Genomic DNA, 24,920 nt, shown 5'->3' on the forward strand with positions numbered 1-24,920 from the left:
TAACAAGGGAAGCGATAATTCTTTAGGTATACAGATAACAAGGGAAGCAGTAATTCTGTAGGAATACAAGAGTCCAGACTGATGCCTATGTGGCGCAAGTCTAAGGGTCACAACCTGCTGTTCCTCACGGGTTCTGCACACCAAGTGTTTTGGCAGCTGGAATAATTGATCGGTCAGCAGGTTCCTATCTCCTTGCCAGTCTTCCACTTTTTACCCACTACGGTGGCCTTTCTTGGGAATTTATCTGTGGAAAAACATCCTTACTAAAGAGTTGATAGCACAGTGGCCAGAACTTGGCTAAACTGCTTTTCTTCCTTTAGTTTTGTTACTTATTGCTTCAAGGTTCCTTTGTCATTTGATTTTTTTTTAAGGCTAAAAAGTCATGCTACTGAATGATTACTAGCCTTGTCCCTGTTCTTGAAGATCTGTTTATTTAACCATGCCATAATGGTTTTAAATGTGGCAAACTCACTGATTCAGAACAGGTAAAGATAGGTAAAGGCAGATAAAAGCTGATTATCCAGTGCTGGGAAAGACAGGGAGTGTCTAGTCTGGAGCTGCCTACCTCCAGGGTGTGATCATCTTCTCAGAAACAGAAGAGGACAAAGCCTTCTCATTCCTATTTACAAAGGGCCAAATTTTAGTCTGAGTGGCACCCAGATTGCCTGAATGAAGCAGAAACTCAAGAGCTGTCACTAGAGGTGTCCATTTTGACTCACTCTTGGTTTCTCCACGCTTATGACATGCCAGTTCCTTTCCACAGTGATCCCGCTAGTGCCCTTCAAGAGGCCCTAGCTGACATGACTGCTTGCTTGGTAGAGTAATGGGATCCAATCCAAACATTTTTTTTTTTCTGTATATCTTCACTTTTGGAAAATTCTGATGAGATTAGCCTTGAGGTATCTCAAAACCTATTTCACCATGCAATGGAAAAAAAGGGTTATTCTAAATACTGTTACTAAATCCTGAGAAAATCGCCTAAATTCAGAGAAACAACTTATATAGGCAGGACAATCCAGAAAGTTTTAGCTCTATTGATTGTATGGTTTGGCAGTTTTATAATGCAGCTAGTCTGTTTTTCAGGGAGCAGAATGACTCACTGCAGAAGAGACAGGACTTACAATGGTTGAAGAGTTCTGATGATGTCTTTTGTGTACAAACAAAGTACAAATCCATTATATTCTGCTCTCATTTTATTAATTACTCATTCATTACTCAATGCGCTATCAATTAAGCTGCTTTGCAGTAATTCTTAGTATGCTCCTGTTCCTTTTATTGATAATAGATTTATCAGTCTCTGATTAAAAGCCTGAGTTGTTAGAACAGGTTGAAAGGATACAAAATAGCCTGCCTCTTTACAAGTATGACCCAAGGCCCCGATGACATAATTAAAGCATGCTCCAGTGGACAGAGCAGCTGCCCGCAGTGTGCGTCCTCAGCAGTCTGGTCCCAACTCCTAATGGTTACGGGCCAACCTAAAATTAATCTCCTGGAGTGTCTGGATTCTCAGTTTACACTCACATCAGAGCATAGTGAGTCAGCCTGTGCTGCAGTGAAGCAGGTACTAAAACCCAATAACAATCCATGTTTATTCAAATCATAAGCAAGTTTCCACCTCATCTTTCCCTTACTTTACAAAGTTTTATTTCAGAGCACTTGCAAATTTAAAAAATACTAAAATTCTCAGAGGCAAGGTACCAAATGGTCATCTTAAACTAGGGACACACTTCAATGGTCCTATCCTTATTTTGGCTAATTTCTCCTACAGGTTATAGTAGTCTCTCTTGTTTAACAAAATCAGGTAACATCTGTGCAAAGCAAAGTTTGAATACCCAAGCATATGTTTTGCACACACACAAATAAACGTAATTAAGAGCTGCACTCAATCACAGGGGGAACTGACGAGGTATTTGACGAGAACTGAGCAATGCCACTTGTATTTGGCTGCTGAACTCACAGAAATTTCATTTTGAACACTCTTTGCAGAAATAATCTAGCAAGTACAACTTGATGATTATGTCAAGAAAACTGCAATCCAGTCAAAGGCAATACACAGACAGAGTGTAAGAAGGTACAAATACATTACTCCTAATCATTGCATCTAACAAATTGGGCTGTAAAAACAAATTTGAGTCTATAACCTTAATTAGTAACCAGTAACCTTCCTAACCTTACTGACCTTTTAACCAGTCAAAAAAACCCAGAGTTTTGCCTGGAGTTCCCTAGATGACCTGTATAACTTTCAGATTGCATTTTATTTAACTGATACTGGCTGAAAACACAAACAAGTTCTACCTTTCTCAAAAAATACAGAAATAGCTAGTCAAAAGTGACAATCAGCGAGAAAGCTCTCCTTACTTCTTTTTATAGTCACAGTTTGAATTTCATGCATAGCAGTAGCTCTAAGGCATCGAAGCTATTAGATCATTTTTAGCTCTACCTATTATGTGAGCTGTTTTAAAGAGGAGAAAAACCTACTCAAATATATTTAAAGATAAAAGCAAAACGATGAAACACAACATTTTGAATGTATGCCAGTGTCTGTATCAATGACATTCATAAGCCAACAGCATTCAAAAACAACCACACAGAGCCTGAATTCACAGCCTGAACCATTACAGCAAAAACTGCCAGAGTTAATGTATGCAGTTGTTTAATCTCCATTGTAGTGCTGGAAGATGGCAATCATACATCCCTGCCACAGGGCTTCATTTTGTCATTAGTGTACACCAATTTTCACCAGTCACAACAGTCTAGTACGAAGGGTGGCCGTATGCTCAAATGGGGGAACGTAAGGGGAAGCCATTTAGTTACGTGCAGTATGACTGGTACCAAACATCCTTGGCCACCTGTGATTTCTGATGGGCTATAGATTTTCAGCCAGAGGAAAGTGGCTGTCTTTAGTGCAACCAGGGTGTAAATCCTCAAGCTGAGGAACTGAAGCATTTTTTCTTATCTTTCGCTTTCTCCCACATACACCCCCATTATGTTTAAAATCTGTTTAAACTGCTTATGCTGGGCAGAAGAGGAGAAGAGAAGCAAGGTAGCTTCTTGCCAGAGTAACTATCTTATTCTCTATTTTAACTGAGATGACAGGCCTACGTACCATCACATTTAGGAGAATATTCTTGGTTTGCTATTGCAGTACCACCTTGGAAAAGTCATCCAGACACGTATAATGAAATACAGACTGAATGGGGTGCATAAAACCTGCTAGCCTATTACCTTTAGAGAGGGTCATTAATTCTTACAACACAGTTATGAGGCTTGCATCCACATCTGAGTTTGCAAGCATTGCAGTGCCTGCTGCTGTTCTTATGGAGGTCTGGGATAATAGGACGTCCTCCTGCAGCTAGTGCTTGTTAGTACAAGCTTCCGGGCAGTGGGGAATACCCACATCAAATGACAAAGTTGTCTATGTATTTTCTTCTCATATCCTAGAGGCAAATGTTTACCTAATGAAGAGGTAAGGGGACAGCCTGATTTTTTTCTGAAGTCTCTAACAGTATTTTAATCAGTTATGCACATTTTTCTATTATATTTATGCTTCCATTTATTCCAAAGGGATTTGGGGTTGCTTAGTGTTTCAGAAGGTTTGGTACACAGTGCGTAAGAGGAATGTGGAATTCAGACTTTGGAAACCACTCCCGCACAGAGCCCTGTGAAACTCAACAGGAGATGGCCTAAGAAATAACCACTGCATGTTAGCATTCTCCTTTAAGGGCAGCCTGTAATCCAGTATGCTATTTAATTTTCTATTGTGCTTTCATAACCTGTGGGTATATGGGATGTACATATTTTATATACACTGACTACTATTTTTAGCCAGAGGATATTTTTGCTTCAAGAAACTCCTATAGCATTCTGATTATTATTTTCTTCTCATCTCTTACAACCTCTGGGTTGACTTAGTACGCTAATTATGTCTTCCTGGGACATTTCCTTTACCAAAGTCATATTGAGTGAAGCAAGAAATTGAAATGTAGAGGGACTCTAATGAAGACCAAAAGAATCCATTCATCTGCTGGGATTATTACTGCTATGCAAGTGAGAATCTGAAAATATTTTTGCCTGTCTTCTGCATCATATGATTTTAGACGTAAAGACCTTCATTCAGTGGATGTATTAGAAAAGTGGGGAAAAGATTTCTTGTTAAAAAATACCATTCACTCTATTGTTCTGATACAAGAACATCTGTGTTTTCATGACCAGAAGTCACGTGTTGCTAAAGTAAAGGCTGAAAAGGTCTGTTAGTTCCCATTGAAGAAAACAGCTGAACTTCCATCTACTTCAAAGAACCCCTATATGTAGTCTTGGCCATTTTAATGGTTCTCTCTAGTAATCTGAAGGCTAGAAGATCAGTTGTCATGGGAACTGGCAACAGATGACTCAAGAAAACAAAATTAAATGTTGGCTTGATGTCAACAGCTAATCTAGTGCCCTGCCAACTAAAATCACAGTTAACGCGAACCATGCCTAACAAGCTGTGATTTGAACAGAGTTGCAGCCAAAGATAGAAGTTTCTCACCCCATGAACAAGAGAACATTTTAAAAATTGAGACTACTGAAAGGACCCAACAAGTTAGGGAGCAGTGAAACTGGAAAAACCATTGGTTATAATTATTGGGTTAGAGCCTTAGCAGGTATGAATCAAAGTTTCTCCTTTGACATCAAAACCATGATACCAAATTAATTACCAAATTATATACCATTTCAAGATCTGTCTTAGCAGTTTCAAAATCTTAAGATTGATTGGTGCTGGGACATTGTCCAAGAATAGTTTTGAATTGTAGTTTCAGTGCATCTGTTATCTAGAAAATCCATTCTTATGCTATAAGCTATTTTGCAAAAGAACATACTTAAGCATACCATTTTTAGACTTGGAATTTAAGGGAATACTGTTTTTTCTTAACAATCATGTCTAGCTTTTTTTCATCATCAGTAGACTTTTTGGCATAAAGGGCTACATTAAGGGCTTTAATTCAGAGAATACATAAAAAATTGTCTGTATTGACAATGATGGAAAATGCAATCTCAGTTAAGAACAATCCACTAATACTTGGCTCCTCCTAGTGACTGTTGAATTAGTCCATATGGAGTGTAATAGAAAATAGAACAGCCTTGAAATAACATAAGTGCGTTTAGAGCATGTTTACATAAACAGGGACTATGAAAATTCGTGCAGTTTAATTTATGAATGTAAAGTGGATTAATTAAGCTGTATTAAAATCTATATGGACACGCATGTCCAGAATTAAAGTGAGCTCAATTTAATTTAGCTTTATTCTTTACCAAAGTAAATGAAGCTAAATTGAATTAAGATTACTTTAATTCTAACAGAGAGTATTCATGCAAAGTTTAGTGTGGTTTAATTAAGCCACTTCAAGCACATACTGTTAGATAATTTGGATTAATTTTTCTAAACATCACCATGTAAACAAGCCCTTAGGTTCATGTAAATGAGGACTTTCTGTACTGCATAGTCTTTCTGTGCAGTACTGTATCAGTCTGATTACTTAAGTAAATGCTCAGTGATTCACTTTTTTTTTGTTTTGGGATTTCCCATATGCATTATCTCCATGTTCTCTCTAGTGGTACTACATATTCCAGGCTACTTGCATTTGGAGCATTTTCTAGCCTTACTGCAGTGAATATTACTTTCTTGGAGTTTATACCAGAATGGTCTATCATCACGACATATTAACCTACCATAATGACATATGTGACTACGCAACCATTCTGAATTTTTAGAAGTTTTATACTGTCAATACAGCCTTGTTGTCACTGGTGGATTGCCAAAGTCCTGTTCAGAACTCATGACAATTAGTCTTCTTAAAAGTAAAGCACTCTTTGGCTAGATATGTAGTAACTTCAATAAGACCTCATTTACCTTTTTACCTATAGAAAATTCATACAGCCTTTTAAGTTTGCATTTGATATGCATCTAGATCAATTTAAGGTGAGGAACAGATTCATATAAATCTAATAATCCAAATGCATCTCCATGTTTCAAATCCACACTCAAAAGAAATTAAAGTCAGCTAAACCTACACACAAAAATCACTAGGTTTGTGAAAAACTACATACATCCGTTTAAGGGAGCAAAAATGTATATCTGCCTCAGTCTGCATACGAGGGGGCATATGCACAATCTATGCCCTACTGCATGTTTCTCCTCTGGAAGGGGAAATTGAGGAACAGACAAGGAGAAGTGGAAAGAGAAATAGGTTTTAGCTGTAACCATGCAATGCCCTGGATAGCGAGTGCATCTGAGACATTGCAGACATGTTGTAGACTGCTTCTGAAAAAGTAATTTGTAGCTGGCCTATCATGAAGCAAAGAGGGAATTGTGCTGCAATATCATGTCTTCTGGGATCGTGCAATTTATGATCTTTGTTCAAGACTGTGCCTACAGGCACAGTTTAGCCCGTATTTTGTACATATGTAATTCAAAGAAAAATAGATACACCTACAGTACACAATTCTGGCTTTTCTTTTGACACACAAACAGGTAGTTGTGCTGTGCATTGCTAAGAGCAAATAAAGTTACAAACTATATCTCATATCCAACCATTGGCATTATATTCCACATAGAAGGTTCTGTAAAGAATATAGTTGATAAATACAATTTTAGGCCTAGATTTTTATTTTGTAAAATATTGTCTAGCAGAATTGCTTTTTTCCACAAAATGTTTTACTAATTTATGATTGCTCTATATTTTTGATGTGAGTTTTGACTTTTTAATGAATCAAGGTTCTTTTCTATAGGTTCAGTATAATTCTGAGCTGGCCTTGGTGCTGAATATTAGAGTGGTCTACTCTGGCCCCATTAATAAATCACTGAACAGTATTCCCAATGCTAATTTATAGAGATATTTGTATGTTTATAAGGTTATATATTATATTCGTGTATGTCACTCTTATTACGTGATTAATGTAGAGCCTATCTCAAATTCTTAAAGCAATTTTTGGGTGAGGCTGACCAAGAGAGGCCCAAAAGAACAGTCCATAAAGGCATTATTGGGCAAAAATTCAACAATTTGCGACACACTGATTTGGATATATCTATACACAAAAGTATTATCCAGTTTTAATCCTCAGAGCAAATGAAAATATGATTTCAAGGTTATGGCCCATATGACATACAATAAACTTATAGTAAGTTGTTTAATGATTTATCCCTTATATGGAGGACCGAAGTCCATGTTTTCAGAACTGACTGCATAAAATATAAGTACTTTTACACAGCATGCAAATTCCCTTCTCACTGGTTAGTCTTTTGAAAGATCACCACAATTTCACATGAAAATGCAGCAAACATTGTGAAGTATATGTCACATGATGTTGTGAGAAGAGGTAGGATAAAATCTTAAAGGAAATTACAATTCAGTGTTACTGCTCTTTGACACTGCTCTTTCATTTGCTTTTACATTGGCTGTCATCCATGGTCATCCATATTTCAAGTTATATCCTTGTAGTGATGAATTTTAGAAGTTACAAAGACCTTATTTTAACAGGTGAGAAGAGAAATACCTATTGTGTGTGGTATTAGATAATATCTGTAAAACTTCCCTGAAACATGTATTTGGAACTCAGACTTTCAGTTTCAGTTGCAAATGCAAAAATTCCTCCCAAGAAGTTGATCAAAGCCAGCTGCTGGTTACAAACGATTGTTCTGTTTCTGCTGGTCATATTTTTCGTATTGAGCCAAAATGAACTTGGCTTGCTATGTCTTGTTCTGCAAAAATTACTCTAGCTGTCTAAAATAGTTGATAATTTATAGGCTTCTAACTTTTTCCAACTTAGGACAAGTGGAATTTTCTTTTGTGCTTCAGTGTTTCTGCTTGAAAACATACATTTGGGACATCTGTAAAAATATAGGTAAATAATTTATGGATGTGGATATGCATTCTATTTGTAAGGGTTACATAAACAGATCACAGGATCATAGGGTAATTGAGGTTGGTAGAAGTCTCAGGAGATTGTCTAGTCCGATACAAAGACTCCTTGCAAGGCTGTCAAGTTTTTAGTTTCACAGGGGATGCTACGGCTGGAAAACAAATTGAATTATGAAGCTGTATCTTGTGATTGCAGAAATAACGAGTATGCAGCATGATTACATTTCTTTATTCTGTCAAGTACCTTGATATGAGCTCTTACTCCTGTGGTACTCAGTGACAGTGATATAAAATATGCAATGTTACATCTTTCACTTCTTCTGGAGTACTACTTATATATAATCAGTTTAGAGTTAAATTATCCTCCCTTCATTCACACTGAGTAATACTTCACTCTCTAGATAATCACAGTAATGGTCAAGAGAAATATATGTGATTTAGTGATGTGAGCAATATTGGCAGAATATGTCCTTTTCGTTAATTGCACCCTGGTCTTCACAGATAGAATAGCACTTAGATTTTGGGTTTAAAATCAAATTAGCAAATGCCAGTATGAATGTTATTATGGTAAAGCCTTAACTTAGCCCCTATGTGCAATCTTTAACTAATGATGCAATCTTTAATTGCATGGTCATATACAGATATGTTCCCTGCAGATAGCTTTTGTGCATATAACTTTGGGTCCTTTGACATACTTTCACAGTAGTTAATAAACTGTACCATTCACAGCTTGTAGCTATTGATAATATTTCCCATCTACTATATTCATTTCCTGGATTATAAGGAGTACTGATAGAAAGCTCTTGAGTTCTGACAGTGCAGTTGAAATACTGGATTTATCATTCTTCATCTGCATAGTCAAGACCAGGATTAATGATTTTACAAATAGTTCAGCATTACCCTGAATGGCTTCTTTTTAAAAAACAAATCATGAAAGGGAGCTAGCAATGGTATGCCTTTAAAAAAATCGTTTAAGACCTATGTAAAACTGATACGGTACCACATATTTCCCATTGGCTCAGTTATGACGCTAGAGTCCTGACTGTGCTGGGAATAGGCAGCATCTACCTTTTCATGTCCTCTCAAGATGAGGCACCTAATCTTCACTTCCTTTTTACAATTACAGAGGAAAAAAAAAGAGTAGCTATACAAAACCACATATGCAACATATAAATACAGTCAGAAAAATGTATATAAATTCTCAGTCTTTCATTATTTCCCTCTTTCTCCTTATAGTAATTTCTGGGCTTTGACAAGATTTTACACAATCCAGTTGCATAATGACCTTTCAGTGAACCATTAAAATTGCTTACGCATACACCAAATTTTTATGACAGATGATAAAAATAAAGAATGACAAAATGCCTTATTGAGAAAACAAAAGGAACTTATTGCCACGTTTATGAACTAAAAAATCCTAAGTAAGGCTGATCAAGAGACAGACAGATAGTGGTATCTGAATTTTGTAGCTTTTGAAAACATCAGAAAGGACATTTTAAAGATACTTCCAGGAATATATTGGAGCATCTTGCCCCTCTTTCTTCTGCTAACTACAATATTATTTCCAAATCAGAAAGGGTTAAAAATGTTAATTATTGAAATAGTAGCCATGTGCTACTATTTCAATGTGTATGTGTATGGTAAGTGTATGCAAATAAAAAAGGTTTGGGAATAAGAAGAATTTCTTCAGGTTGGTGACAATAGGGAAACAAATCTTTCCTTCTACAGTCTTTCTAAACCTAATCTCAAAGATAAGTACCATCTTTCTGGTCTAAAGTGTAGTTGTTTCCAGTCTGTATGAACATGCCTCTTGTGTAGGTAGTCATTAGATCTGATAGAAGAAAGACTCAAAATTGAATCCCAACACAATTTATGAGTATTTAAGAAATACTGAATAAATTACAGTTATAATTTCATTAAAACCTTTTTGACAGGGATTCCTCAAATGCCAATTTTTCTTTGGTGTTACTGTTTCAAAGAGTCTACTCATTCTGTTTCAAGACTTCTAAAATTAGCACTCAACATTTGGATATACAAATTTTCACATGATCATTTTTCTGAAAAACAGGAATCAGAAGCAAAGCACCCTGGAGATTTTTCAAGAGGTAACTCAGCCAATTTGCCCTCACCCCCACCTGCCCCTTCTCCAATGTGGAAAAAAGCTTTTCAAATAGCTTTTCAAGTATTCAGATAGGATTTTGTATGCCCAGTTTGTGTTATGTCAACTGCTATAGTCATTACCTGGTAACTTTGACAATTTAACTTCCTTTTATTGAAAGACTTTTAAACAACTGTATCATAAAATATAGGAAGATGGAATGTTGCCCAGCTTCAATGAAATGGCTTGCCAGTTGCTAAGAATATGACTTCTTATATTTTAGCTGTAATCCAAAGAAAGATCTACTATCATTCATAAATAAATAAATGTCTTCTAAAAAAGAAATACACTGGCAGCTGAAATGCAGACTATTATATCCAAAACTATTACCACATGCACACAAGTTGATAGGAAAGATTTAGGATGCTTTACAAATTCATGCACTTGAAATGTATTTGCTCAGAATAGCTCAGCAAAAACTTTGTTCTCCATTGCATGGAGAGCACCAAAGTGTATTAAGGGAGTTCAGATTCTTGAAGAGATTTTTTAAAAGGCGTGAATTCACTTCAGAGATTATTTATTCTTGTAAATTGCCAGAGGTGCTGCACATATGGAAGTGTAAAAATGAGAGCTCTGACTTCCATGCAAAAAGGCAAAATTAAAGCCTAGGTCCTCTTAAGGAGGAAAAATTCTGTTTTATTTAGGATAATGGGAAATCTGAATTTCAAGTTAAGCTTTGGGGGAATTATGCCTGAGGACAAACCTTTTTCAGCATGTTGATTCATTTGTTAGCTCAGTCCTGTACCAAAAGTTTTGACCTGCATTTGTTTCAGCAGTCTGCCTCACAAGTCCTCCAACATTACATGTGTGTGGCTATGACACAACTCTTCCATTAGTTAGCAACCAGTCCTGTTGACCTAAGGAATTCATAGACACTTCTAAAACAGGAAAGGTCTGGGGTTTCTTGTTTTGTTTTGACAGCAAAACATTCAACAAGCTTGGGCCAGATATTCAAACTTGTGTGCCTAAAATTCAAGTACATGGATTTAAAATTCAGAGACGCAAAGCATGTTTGCACATGAGGCATGTCAATGAGATCATTGACAGGTGAATCCTATTAACTTTGCTAAGACTATATACTTAAACTTAAGCACATGTTTGAGAACTTTGATGGATCAGAATCCTTAATTTCTAGCAGAGTTGTTGCTTAATATTGTTATTTACATTTGAAAGTTGGGCCTTTGGTTGTCATCATAGTTTCTTCCAGAACTTTGGTGAGAAGAAACTGCATACAGAATGGTGAAAGAGTCTTTTTTTTTTTTTTAATTAACTAAGGACTTTAATACAAGCAAGGAAGCACAGCTACAGGCATGTTTGTCCTTGCCTTCTTCTACTTACCTTTCACTTTGCCCTGCTTTACCCAGCTGTCCATTATTCTGATCACAGCCTTATCTACCTGCCCAATTTTAGCATTCCTTCATTCAGCGAAAGGCTAGCTTTGCCAGCAACAAGGTGAAGAGAATTGCAGGATGATTCAACATCCCTCCTCTTCTTATGATACAGCACAAACCGTTAGACTTGACAGCACACGCCTGAGAGATTACAATAGGAAGCACTTACTGAATAACAATTAGATTAATGGCCAGATACTGATTGATGGGTAAGGATAATGTTAACCAGCAAACTCTTACTAAATACTGAAAAAAGGGGATTTTTTTCACGTTGTCATTGCATTTCATTCCCTAAGATCTTGAAACTCTTCTCACAGTACAGATTTAGTTATATAAAAATAATCAGGAAACCTAGACTTATCTAAATTCAAAATTCCCATATTTCTGTACTGGCTCCCCATCTAGAGAGCATAAGATATATGAATTGTAAGGATTATATTCAGAAAACTTAAGGAAGTCCTTAACTAGAACATATATATACTCAGCTAAGTTATGTCATTGACCTTAAAAGACTCTCAGTGACTTTAATAGAAAATACTTCACTCAATTTGTTCTTTAAAGTATCCCTCCAAGAATGAGTAATGGGCTGTCCACTGAAGACTTGTTTATGACTGAAAGTCTTTGCCTCTGATTTACATATGTTTATTGAATTAAAATAAATCACTCTTGCATTATCTATGCAATTACTACATTTTTCTCAGAATAAGCAATTTACCTGAGTTGCAATGGATCATACAGTCACTGACTGCTTAAACTATTTTGGAAAATAAGTGTAGGCAGCTGTAGAAGATGCATAAGGAAACTCAGTAAGAAATATATGTATATATATTTAATATGTATTTCATGGAGACAAAAAAGATTGATTTAGTTTAAATTTCTAAGAAATTTTTGCAAATCTGTTTAGCTATTTCCTCCCTGGATTTTGGAAATTCTCTAGCCATTTTGAGAGTAGGAGGTATCCTGTAATGGCTCAATGCTCAGAAGGGGACTTGTTGGCCAGAAAGCTATTTCAAGAATTGCATAACCTAATATCTACAGATGCAGACACTGCTCAGTTTATTTTAAAAATATTTTGCTTTAGAAGTAAAAAATGATATCTTTGGAACATGATTTTAATGTCTAATATTTCAACCCACAAACAGATGCAGGATAAGAGTGCTCATTAGAAGGGGCACGATATTTGTGAGCAGTCAACAAGGAGCTGAAGCAGCTGCAGAATGAGATTTCGACAAAAAAATGTGAATTCTGATTAATTTGAAAGTGTGCAAGAATTCCTGTACCTGTGTTTCTGGCCAGTTCTGTATAGCCACCTTGCAAGAACTGACTTTCTAAAACAAGACCTGTTTTTCACTTTGATCTTATCATCTTCTGCATCATTGGGATAGAATAGTTTTGAACAGGGCAGTCATTGTGGTTTTAAGTCTGCTTTTGCCTTCATGGAAGAAAACCAGTGATTTTAAATTTAGATGGTAATAATATGTTCCCAATGACAGAATAACGTACAAAACCATTCTGAGATACGGCTTGCTTGAAGCTGAGAGCAATGCAGCTGTTCACTGAGAGTCCTCTTTCCTTATTTCTTTTAACTCTAGAGCATCTGCCTTTCCAAAATATTTCAATGTTAAGTCTCCCTAATGAAGGCATTTAGGATCGCAGGAAGGAAAGACTGTTTTCTTGTATTCTGGGAAGTCTGGTTAAAACTGGGTGGGGAATATATGAAATTTAAATATTCCAGAAAAAATAGTAAGTGAGAAGCCTAGCACAGGCTTTCACTACTGTAATTTAAGCTGGAATCTTTTCAAACAGTGGCTGAAGCAGTTTGCTGACAGTGCTATAAGACAGAACTGCCTCGGGAGAAAGGAATCACAGGTTTTATGTGGGAGCTGACTGAAAGTTACAGTGGGATTAGAGGCACTTTAGTGACCAAAATATCTCCAGTGTGTTTGGTTCTGGTGTTAAACGGAGTCTAAAGGCCTCTTCCAGCACCTCCAGTGAAGAAGTCATATTGGCTAAACAGTGACTTCCAGCTTCTTGCACAGCAGGTGAAAAAGAGAACATTTTGTGACAAATACAAGTTGATTTGCAGGTTTTCATCTGGTTCTTCATTTAGAAGACTAAGCCCCATCCTGAGCATTACGTGGGTTTTCACAGTTGCATACAGTATACTATTAATGATCCAGGCGCCTGTCAGTGGAGACATGATTTTTGTGGTTAAAATAGGAAATGCATTCATCTGTTTTACATAATATAAACAGACCTGGATAGAGCCCAAAGGGTCCATCTTTGTATTCCTATGGAGCTTGAAAAGAAAAAAAGTGAAGGAGTTTCAAGGGATAACAGTAACAGAGGGTGAAAGGAAATAACATTTTCTTCCTTGGATTGAGTTGCTGTATTCAGTGTTCTCCGGCAAGCAGCAGCACTCAGAGGTAAGTAGCAAGAAACAGAAGAAATCAATAGAAAAATGGATAAATACTTATTTTCTGCTACTGATGTCTTATTTTGTTGAACTGATTTAGCATATTTACTTGGAATTTTAACTGAGATAGACATTATCTAATTAAAGCCTTGGGCATTTTTTTTGATATTTCTAAGATTCTGTGTTGAGGGTATGCAGCTATCTTTTAATGTTGTTGTTGAATTAAGATTTTGATAATATCTTGCTTGATATACAATACTCAAGACTGTGTTATCTCCGTGATCATTAGGAATACAGAAAAAAAATTCCATTGATAATCTTACAGCTGACAAAATAGGATTGTTCTATCATACTTTGTCCTTCAAAAAATAATCATACATTCCATAATTGTGTATGTATTCTTCCAAAATTAGGAACCAGTGATGGCGCTCGCAGATTAATTGCATGACTCTATTACACATGCTTGATTTCAGTATTTAAATATATACTTTTTTTGTAAGGAGAGGGATTTATGTCTACAGTTACATTGCAGAGAACTGAGGAGAGGGGAGAAAACTGGGAATTTTTTTCACTGCAAGTGTCACAATGCTTTTTAGTTTAGTTGTGTGTTGGACAGCCAGTCTCTTCACTCCAGGCACAGATGGGAATATGAGTTTCTTTGAAAAATGAAACAGCTAAAGAAAGTTTATTTCTAGGAAACCTTTAAATCTGATCAGGGTAATCAACAATTGTCTAGCATGCCTATGATTGCATTTAGCATGGTGTTTTGGAGATGTAGAATGTTTTAATGCTACCTTGTACTTAAGACACTGATGTATATTCATCTTCAATCTACAATTGGAAACTCAGTTGAAAGGGAATTTATTATTTTGTAAAATATAAATGTTTTCAATAATGTATAAAACAATATGTTGAAGCATTCAGAAGGAGGGTTTTTTCTTATGAATTCAGATTTGCATTGCGATCGAAATAAAGTGCCTGGTGAAATTATATTCACATACTTAAAAAAAAAAAAAAAAAAGTCAGTTCCCTTCCTCTCCCACTCTTCCTACATATTATTCATCTGGTTTGTGAAAAGCTGTTCCGAGAACTGTCTGTGGCTTCCACACACAAGCAAAGCAAAAAGAAAGCCAAAGATGTTTTAGTTAAATAACGACTATTCTTTGGAATCTTTTTAAAGCACAAAACAAAATGATCTCTAGATTCTGGGAGGACATTGCATACATAGTTTCAGATAATTACATGTTATATACAGAAAAGCCACTATATTAAGAGCACATAACTAAGGTTTTAAAGGCAAGCACTAAAAACTTAGGAAATGCCAGAATTATGGTTGCCTGTACAGCCTTGGTTCCTTCTACATAGGCATTACTATACAGTCTTTAGTTACATGATCACACGTTTGTTTTCCCTGCAGTACTCAACGAAGGCAGAAGTATCAATACGTTCAGGACTTTTTTTGTAGTGCTCATCAGTACCTGCTCCACAAAAGCCATGAGAAGGGAGGGGCCGGTGTGACCACCTTATGTAGTTGAGGAGTGTGCAGAGTATCAGAAAGAGATTTATAAACTAGTGATTTTGGCTGCCTAACTTGAAATGTATACTATGATTTTTCAGAACCGTTAGATTGTGTAGCATTTTATAGGTTTAGAGGACAGTGTCTACTAACTTCTCATGTGGATTCTTACCTGGCTGAAGACTTGCAAGTCAGCCACTTTCTTCCCAGATTTTTTGAAGATGGGCACTCTGTTTAAGTGACATGCTCCTGTCCCCTAGGAGCAGTCTAGTAGGATTAGGAGGGAGAACTCAGTTCTCCAAGGTCATGGTTAGTGACCTTAACTGTGAGATCCATCCATCTCTTCTCACAGTTCACTGATCCAGTTACAACTTCTGCAGCAAAGCTATCACACAATTACTTAATGAATGACTACAGAATATCGTGTAAGGAACCATAATAAGATTATGGGAATCCTTCACTCAGATTGTTGTCCATCATCATTGCTCACTGAATGGTTTCTGGGGCAGTGTTGTGAAGTGTATCAGTGAAGTAACCTAGGTTAAAAAAGAAGTGAAAATTAAAGGGTAAAGTAGAGTTTCAGTGGTTCTTGAGAGTAGGATCTTCTTTAACTAAGCACAGACAAAATATAACCTCCCTTTAAGCAAACAGTATGGGTTTTGCTATTGGATTTATAGTGCTGGTCAACAGTATGAATCTGTAACAGATGTAATTCCTAGTAGCACTAGTGCACATACCTGTAATAATCTATAGTGGCTATGTTGTAAGCATTAAATGTTATACACATGAGCATGCTATGAATGCTATATTACTCTTGGTATAAAGAGGCAATAAGTTATACTGGATTAATTTACTGCTCTGAAAGACATGGAAATATTTTGTCCAATATTTGTTTCCGCCACCCCTTGTTTCTGCTGGGAACCTGCACTATTATGCAATTATAAAGCAACTCTGAGTTAACAGGATATGATTTCTGTACTTTTGGATGGTTGAAAAAGAGCTGATTCATAGTAGACCTCATGTAGGTAGCTTCATGCAATTTACTTTAGCATGGTCTTGTCATGCTGACACCTGCCCAGTACAACTTCAGACTTGCAACTGAGACACTCTACCTCACTCGCCTTTTGGTGTTAGAGGTGAACAGATCTCAACTGAGACTGGGTAAAAGACTTCCACTTTTGCGTTAGTTTTTTCCTGTTTTGTGGTTTGGAGCTGAACACTTAGCAGGTTTTTGTGGTTTAGAGAAAGAGCGGAGTACAAAGCTGTTTGGAGGAAGAGATCTACTAACCTGGAGAGAGATAAATGTATTTCTTAATGAATGGACATAATCTCAAATTTGATTAAGCACATAAGGTATGAAAATCCCAGAGGGTCACGTGGTGAACTAAATTAATTTGCTGCTGATTTGTAGCAGTCAGATTACATTGTTATTTCAGTTTACTTTTTCTATTTCTAATCTCCAAAAGCTGAAAACGATTGATTGATGTCATAGATGTCTATAACATCTATGTTATAGAGGTAACTCTATATAAATATATATAAATGGTATATAAACTCTATATAAATGGTATCACATTTTCTATAATTTTTTCACTTGAAAATAAAGGCTCACTTTTCACTAAAGCAGCTGGTAAGGAACCTACTAGTGAAAATGCTATAACTGAATTAGATGAATGACAGGTCTGATTTAGTCTGGGAAAATTTGCTTATTGTTTCCAAGAATTGAAAAAAAAGATTCTGTTTTAACAAAGCAAATTTCAAAATTATGGAATCTTCCATGGCTCAGGAAATATTGTTACTATCTACTTCTAATGTTTCCAGAAGCACTTGCATTTGATGCATATTCTTTATTTCTGAAGGAGATAGACCAAGATCAGTCCTGAACCTTTTACTGGACAGTCCTGAGGCAGATCCTCAGCGGGTATAATAAGGATTAGATCAACTGATTTCATAAAAGCTCTAACAATTTATAGCATCCATTGCCAATCTGCCCTTAAAAAAATATTTTTGAAAGCACTTAGCTCTCTGTGGTAGGCAAAAACAGTCTTGTGGTTAGAACAGTGGATTAAGGAAAGGATCTGTTCTATATCCAGTTCTTTAAAACTATGGAAAAACCATTAAAATCCGTGCCTCAGTCCATTTTGTAAAGTTTGATTAAACACCTTTTTGGGGATGTTTAAATTACAATCTCTTCAGACAGTCTCTTATTTAACAATTATTTTCTTGCTATTTTTTCTACAGCTTATATCTGGGAGTTGTTATAAGGTTCCAAAAATTAGCTCTGCAATTTTTACAACCATAATTTTTGAATTCTAAGAGGAAAGCTGCAAAAAAATACTTTTCATTTTGTTTGGCGTGATTGCAAAGCCCCTCACTGTGGATAAGCCTGAGCCATATACAAATAGGGTCTGTTTTGCTGCAAGTAGCGATCACACAATAATCATGTTATGACAGAAATCTAAAACAAAAATGAAGATGTCAGAGCTACCTAGCGGCAAATGTAAATTTACTCTTAAGATAAAAGCATATCAAATATACCCAAGTGGCTTATTGCCACAGATGCTAATTAGAAAAAAGTATATTATACACAGAGCCATTTGTTCCAAATGGCTCTTCAGGGACCAGGTTAAGGACAAGTTTCTCCCCTGAGGTTTATTCTTGTTTACAGAGGTTATTAATATTTGCATAACTGTCTCAATGAAACAATATGTTGAGTGAATAAAATAGACCTAAATGTGACACTGGAAATTTCAGTTTTCAATAAAAAGAACCTCTTGCATGATGTCAGGAGCTGAAATTTTAAGGAAAAGTTGTAAATTAATGGCAGGAAGCACTAGTATGAGATTTCAACTCCCTTTATATAGCCTGGATCAATGCTTCTTCAGGGCAAGATGTAGGGATACAATTTTTGGATACAGTAAATGACTCCTCATCAAATAGCTAAACGTAGAACTGACAAGAAAAGATACTGTTGTGGACTCGGTCTTGAGTGGTACGCAGGGCTCAGTTCAAACAGGTTTAGGGGGTAATGGCCACAATGCAATCGGGCTTAACGCTGCAGTGGGGGGAAGGGAGGCCAAATAAATCCAGCATGTGGATACTTGATTTCTGGAAAAGGGACTACATAAAAAATGAGGTCATTAGTTAAAAAAAGAAACCCTGAAATGGATGGTCCAAAAAGTGAGATGCCTTCAAGCTGCCTTTAAGTTCATAAAAAAATAATGTGTTTGAAGCCCAGGTAAAATGTGTGCCCATAACTCAAGAGGAAGCTATCCTAAAATACTGTGAATGACTAATGAGAAAGTTAAGGAGATACTGTAGGGAAAAGGTTGGCAATTAAAATCTAGAGTTTGCACAAAAGGTAAGGAAACCATGTTAGAAACTTCATATATCTTTCACATTTTTCCTTAGCTAGCAATGCATGACTCTAAAAACCACCAGCTCCCTACCCGCTTAAAATGGTGCTGAATAGGACCTGTCCCAGGGAAGCCAACCTCTGCCCAAAGGAAATGCATCAGGAATGTCCTCTCGTTTAACCGGACGCCCATCCACTTTGCGGCAGAGCTGGCCGTGCAGCTGGGGAAAGCACGCTGCATTGATGACTGCACCGGCACCGCTCCCCCCCAAACAGGCCAGTCACGGCTGGCCACGCGGGTCGGGAAAGTTATACTGCTGCCATTTCCTGCGATGTGAGCAGAAGTTGCTGAAGGATCAGTAGCAACCTTTTTCTGCCTTTTATGCAGTGCAAAACCACTAAGCTCTGTGAACGGAGATACGCCTACCCTGCGCCACTGCAATTCCTGGGAGCACCTCTTGCCTTTTGCCCTGGGCTGTCACTCATACTCTTGTCTCAGCTCCAAACTGGGCCAGAGCAGAGGAACTCCCTCTCTCCTCTGTGCAGTGTAGGTGCACATGATGCTGTATTGTAGCAGTCAAGGCAGTCTGTAACTTATTTGCTCTTATCTATCCAGCACCAAAAGCTGTGCAAGCAGATGCCTCAGTCCAGTTTATATATACAGCTGTGAATCTACCCCCCTGGGCACAATTATGACAATTATGCATGCAAGTTAGATAATGGAAAACAAAAACATCCAATTAAACATGAATTTGCTATTATGCAGCAAGTAGAACTATATGAGTTTATAAATAGCGTACAAAGATCTCCCTTGCTGGGGGACACTGGATCACTGCTGTAAAATCTCTTCATTCCTTTGAAACCAATGTTAGGCATCATCAGGCAAGCATAGAAAGAGAAGATAAAGAGAGAAGATTGAGTATAGCTAGTTGCTGATAGAAATGCGGGACTGGCCTTATTACCAGAAAGCTGAATGTTGACCTGCAAATACAGAATTGCAGATGTGATTTCCCATCATTTAAATACATTGTATCACAGACCCTTTCCAGCCACATTGCATTCAAAGCCATTTCAGCTTTAATAGATTATCTGACATTTAAAAATACAAGTGTGAAGACAGTTGCTAATCTATTTAGATTGGGGAGCTTCATTTGGTCATCTCTGCCTCTAGCTTGCTCTTAAAACATTTAATAGCAGCTTCATTTCTCTTGGTTTCTATGAAGTGGAGATTTTAATTTATTTATGTTGATGGGGAACTTTTCAATATCCTCTTCCCCTCTTGCAGCCATTACAGTGAAGAGGGCGATGACTTTTAAAGGGAATGCTGTTTTTTATCTAGAACATGCAAAATTAAAAAAATAGCTGGAAAATGCAGTGTAATTCAGGCTCACAGAACTCTAGAGACCTAGTTAGAGAATACCTGTTAATGGAATTAATTTTTCATGCTCCACATTCACAGCACAGTGTATTTCAGGGAATACATAGATGTATAACATAAAATCAGAGTCAATTTCAAAAATAATGAAGTGAAATGGTAGAGACCAAACTTGATGAAAGTACTGATTTATTTAAATATCCCATGACATGTTAGCTGTAAAAAAAAAAAATGCTCAGTTTCACTTATTGCTCTGTGGTTGAAGAAGAAAATGCCACACATGCCTAATTTGAGAGTTACATACAGTATTTAATGCTGCCCCTCCCAACCTGCTGCTTCTGGTTAATCTACTTGCTTATAATTTTCCTACCACTAATATTTTAAAACTAAAACAAAGGACAGGACTGGAATATGAAGTTTGAATCACTGTCATCTCATCTTCCCTTGAGACTTCTTGTGCAAGCTTTCTCCAGATTTTGCACGCAGAAGTCCTACAAACTTACTTCCCCAGTTCTTCCCTGTTCTTTAATTCTTTGCACAGAAAGTGCATCTCCCTCGCCAGAAAATCATGAGATTTTATTAGAAGTTCTGTAGTTTAAGTTAAATCATGGATTATTGAGCCTGTATGACTCACTTTACCAAGCTATTCTGCATAATCGAGTGGGCCATAAAGTTAATTAATTTCTATTGTCTGTTTCCAAAATCTATTAATATCAATGTCTTCATGAAGACATAAGTTCTGTCACCCACAGAAGACATAACTATCAGATCCTAAAGTTGTTATTGCACCATTAAATATTTCTCTAGAAGCTGATTTGAGTTTACTGCAGGATTATCAAGGCATGATTACCAAGCACCATACTAACTAGACAGTATTTTTCTCAGAGCTTTGGAAGATGAACAAATATATTCAAGTATCAGAAAGTTTAAGAACGCAAATTTCTGATTTTCACTATTGGAGAGGAAGCCTTGAAAATTTGATCCATGTGCACCCTAGCAGTTCAAAAACTAGAGATCCAAGGAGAGTCCCGTATTTTTTCTCTTTCTATTGCCCCTCCCCACCAAAAAAAAGGGACTATACTTTTCAAATCAGTTTTGGAATTCAAACACCTGGCATAGCAATACAGGCAAAGGATGCTTTCCTTCCCCGTGTCAGCAAGCTGGAAGTCTTCTCCCTCATCGTTAGAGAGAAAGAGAGAAAAAGGCCTGGGCAGAAGTACCAATCTGTGCGGCAGAAAGCGCCCTTTGTAGACTACAACTGCACGTTGCACCTGCACTGCTGTCGGAAGTCAACTGTGAGCCACTGCACAAAGTAAAAAAGAAACAGCAGGATCCTCTCAGCTCTCCCATTCCCCCAGATAATGACGACTTTTCCCAATTTTTCTCATTTCTCTGAGGGTAAGATGGAAGGTAGGTGATAATTCCTTTTCAATACAGCGTTTAACACTCATCTGAAAGGCGATAAATGCTATACTCTGGAGAGATTAGCATGGTGAAACCCAATTATGGTGAATAAAATGAGACAGTAACTGCAACATTTGGCAAATCCAGAGATCCTTACAGCTGTGTGAATAACTGATATTTTACTCTGCTGGCAGTTCTGAAAAAGTATTTTAAAAATTTCCATTTGAAAGAAATGTTTAGCATTTCATACCTTAATAAACTGAAGAAAGTTGAAACAAATAGTTTCAGAACTGTTAGGTGGGAGAAAAGGGTCCTCCACAATTCAAACATGTCACTGATAAAGTTTGCCCAAAATATTTTCCTCAGCTACCCTACTCAGCTGTTTTTGCTGTCTCCACTGGCTTCAATGAATTGATGGCATAAGTAAAAAGCCTTTGGATTTGCAGAGTTTACAACTACTGTAATTTTATTCTGAGTATCGTGTTTGGAATTTGGGATTATAAAATTTTGGAATCACTTGCAAAGAATCTCCAGGTTTCATTTAAAAAGCTGAACATTTTTTAATGTTCCTGGCTGCAGAGAAGAAATGAAGAGGCAGCCACTAGGCAAAAAGGACCTCTGAAGGCAAAGAGAATCCTGACTCAATCCACCAGTCAATCAGTCTTGCGATTTTGGACCTCTGACTCATCATCTTAAACACTTTAAATTGACGAGACTATGTTTGGCCTTCCATAGTATAGATGTTTGCTGTGGATCAGTAATTCTGTGATTATTAAAACTACAAAAGACAAACCATATTTTCTTCCAAGCACACGATAGCATGGCAGCTTACCAGATGCCATTATAAATGGCAGTTACTGTTATTTGCATATGGATCAAGACACAAACATATATCAATCAGTCCATAACTACTATAGCAGAGTTTGATGCTTTTCCCACTGGAACAGCCACTGCTTCTGTCAGAGCAGTTCATTATTCAGTAACATTGATAATAGATGGCAGGAGATCCCTGCAGAACATTTAGATTTTAGGGACTGTCTACGAATGAGGGGTTAGCATATAAATTACCCACAGTGCAACTGCATCTGCACCGTTCTCATTTCTCTCTTGACTGGGAATGAAGCTGGGTTCATAAGCAAACCTAGAAGCAACCCTTCCCCCACTCGCTGCAAGACAGAGCCCTTTCTGTGAGGCGAGAAAATCCCAGGAAATTTGCATTCCTTACCAGTACCCAAGTGAACGTTGCAGAAGCTTCAAAAATAGCATTTGGTAGATGCCTGTGAATTTCTTTGAATGAAATATTGAACAGGGGGCCTAAAAATGAACTCCTGTTACTGGCAGAAAACAGTGCATAAAGAAAATTAGTATTATTGTAGAGCAGAAAGGAACTGTTTACTTTTGATGCTTCTGCTCATTAAAAGTGTGATTAAAAGGAGAGAAGTCAGATGAGATAGATCATGTGTCATGTATTTCCACTGAAGGCAACCAGGCAATATCATACTTGATTTCAAAATAAATTCCCCTGTAACTGCTAGCAGGATTTGATTTTTATTAACTATCATTCTAGAAAGTATTACTGTGCTGTGTTTTGTATGAAGCAACTACTGGTGCCATCCCATGTGTGCCTCAACCCTCCTTAGCCTCTGCTCTCATTTTCTACAAAGATTAATCTATTTTGAGAAAAATCATGGCAGGAAATTGTGTTTGTATAGCAAGGTCTTATTGTGCAAATTGTGAGAACTGAAGTTGTCCTGTTTGCACTGAATCAGTGGCCACAATGTCAAGAAGAGATGCTTAAATGGGTCTGCAAAGAGGCATACGTTGGCCACCCTTGGTTTTGTTTGTGTAACTGAGTGGTTACACATACATAGCCAGAATTGGCCATGAGCATAGCCCATTATATGATTCATACATACAGCTGTGGCAACTATATATCAAATCAGATTTAAATATGCACATATACTTCATGTACAGCTGCATACCAAAATCACTGAAAATATTTTTCTGTGACTGTTAGTACCGTCATTCTACTGCCACTCCGGGTCTGTTTAATAGGGGTATTATCTGTTTGTGCACCTTCAGCTTGCAGTCAGTCCAGACAGGGCTGGCCTGATAGCTTCTGACTTCCTTCATGCTTATAACAAGATAAGATACGTCATACCACTGAATTTCTGGACTATAGGATTTAGGTTTTTAAGCTTTTAAGCTAGAAGACCAAGCACCGGACCAATATGCAGAGGTATGGGTTCTCTGTTCAGCACTGGTTCGGTGGGTGTCCTGGGACAGGTCACTATACATGTGTTCAGCTTTCCTCCTTGGTAGAGTACTTGGGTATATACTCACAAGAAAGCATGATTTAAGAGTTGGCTGTTGTATTAACATAACAGTTGGAAAGCATGCATGCTATTAAGCCATTTCATGTGTTTTTTGTATCATTTTTAATCACCACGGAGTATCCAGGATAGTTTGTAGAGCAAAATGCTGAGGACCACAAGAGTGTTGTGCCTAAGGTGGCTTCAGAAAACTCCAGTTCCCTCTGATGCTATGGTTACCATGGTAAAATTTATTTGTGGAGTACCAAAGTGCATAGCAGAAGAGGAGGGTTGTTTTCCTTCTTAAATGGTCAAAACGTAAACTAAACTTACTAGGCAGGCTCACTGCGCCCTGTAGCCATCCTGGAACATTTTCAACAAATGAAAAAACTTTGCAATTTGAACAGAAACAGTTATTTTTTTTCAGCTGGCTTTGCCAGTTTTGGCTTGGGAGATACTCACTGTCAAAATTCGTCACTTTTAATGTTGACTAAATACTAAGAAGTACTGCCATTCTCCCCTTGCCCCTCTGCCAGCTCCAGAGAAAAGAGAGGAAGCACAAAAATTGGAGGAAAAAATCAAGGAAAAGATAACAAGAAAGCTGGGGAGAGCTGAAGAGCCCTTAATGGGAATTGCAGTTTAACTCTGATCACAGTCCTTTCATTGTACATTTAAACACTCAAGCATTAAAAACACCAGCATTCAAGACAGTGCACTAGATGCCAAAACTTAATGTTATTTGAAAGTCATGATATGTGCCACTAGGATGAATTAGGTGCATTATCGATAAAGAGTTAGAAAAAGCATGGCTGAGCTGCTCGGACTTTGCACTTCTACCAAAGAACTTACTGGATTTAGGCCTGTGATCCTGATTGTGCCAGCCTGAAATCAGACACAAAAGCCCTCTCGCACTTTGACCTACATGAAAAGTAGCTATTTTATAGCCAAATCCATATTCCCAGAAGACTCCTTGATTTGCTTATGAGATTTTAGTTTTATGTAATAGGTATGTATTATATCGATAAACTAGAGAGATACAGACAGGTAACAATGCCTGTAGAGCTGGTGGGGGAGCACGTATGCTCTTGTAGTGCA

The 24,920-nt window shown here is 37.1% G+C and overlaps 1 protein-coding gene across 3 annotated transcripts in view; it reads left to right on the forward strand.

Annotated features, from left to right (window-relative positions):
• Positions 1-24,920, forward strand: part of PHACTR3 (phosphatase and actin regulator 3) — a 114,078-nt gene that overhangs the window by 18,809 nt on the left and 70,349 nt on the right. The window contains exon 1 of one of the 3 annotated variants that reach the window (XM_026105335.2): positions 13,826-13,873. The exons of the other annotated variants lie outside the window; for them this stretch is intronic. The gene's annotated coding sequence lies outside the window, so the exon portion shown is untranslated. Of the gene's footprint in view, positions 1-13,825; positions 13,874-24,920 lie in introns of those variants that run through there. 3 annotated transcript variants of the gene reach the window in all.

The sequence above is a fragment of the Dromaius novaehollandiae genome, chromosome 16 (genome assembly GCF_036370855.1).
Source record: "Dromaius novaehollandiae isolate bDroNov1 chromosome 16, bDroNov1.hap1, whole genome shotgun sequence".
NCBI lineage: Eukaryota > Metazoa > Chordata > Aves > Casuariiformes > Dromaiidae > Dromaius > Dromaius novaehollandiae.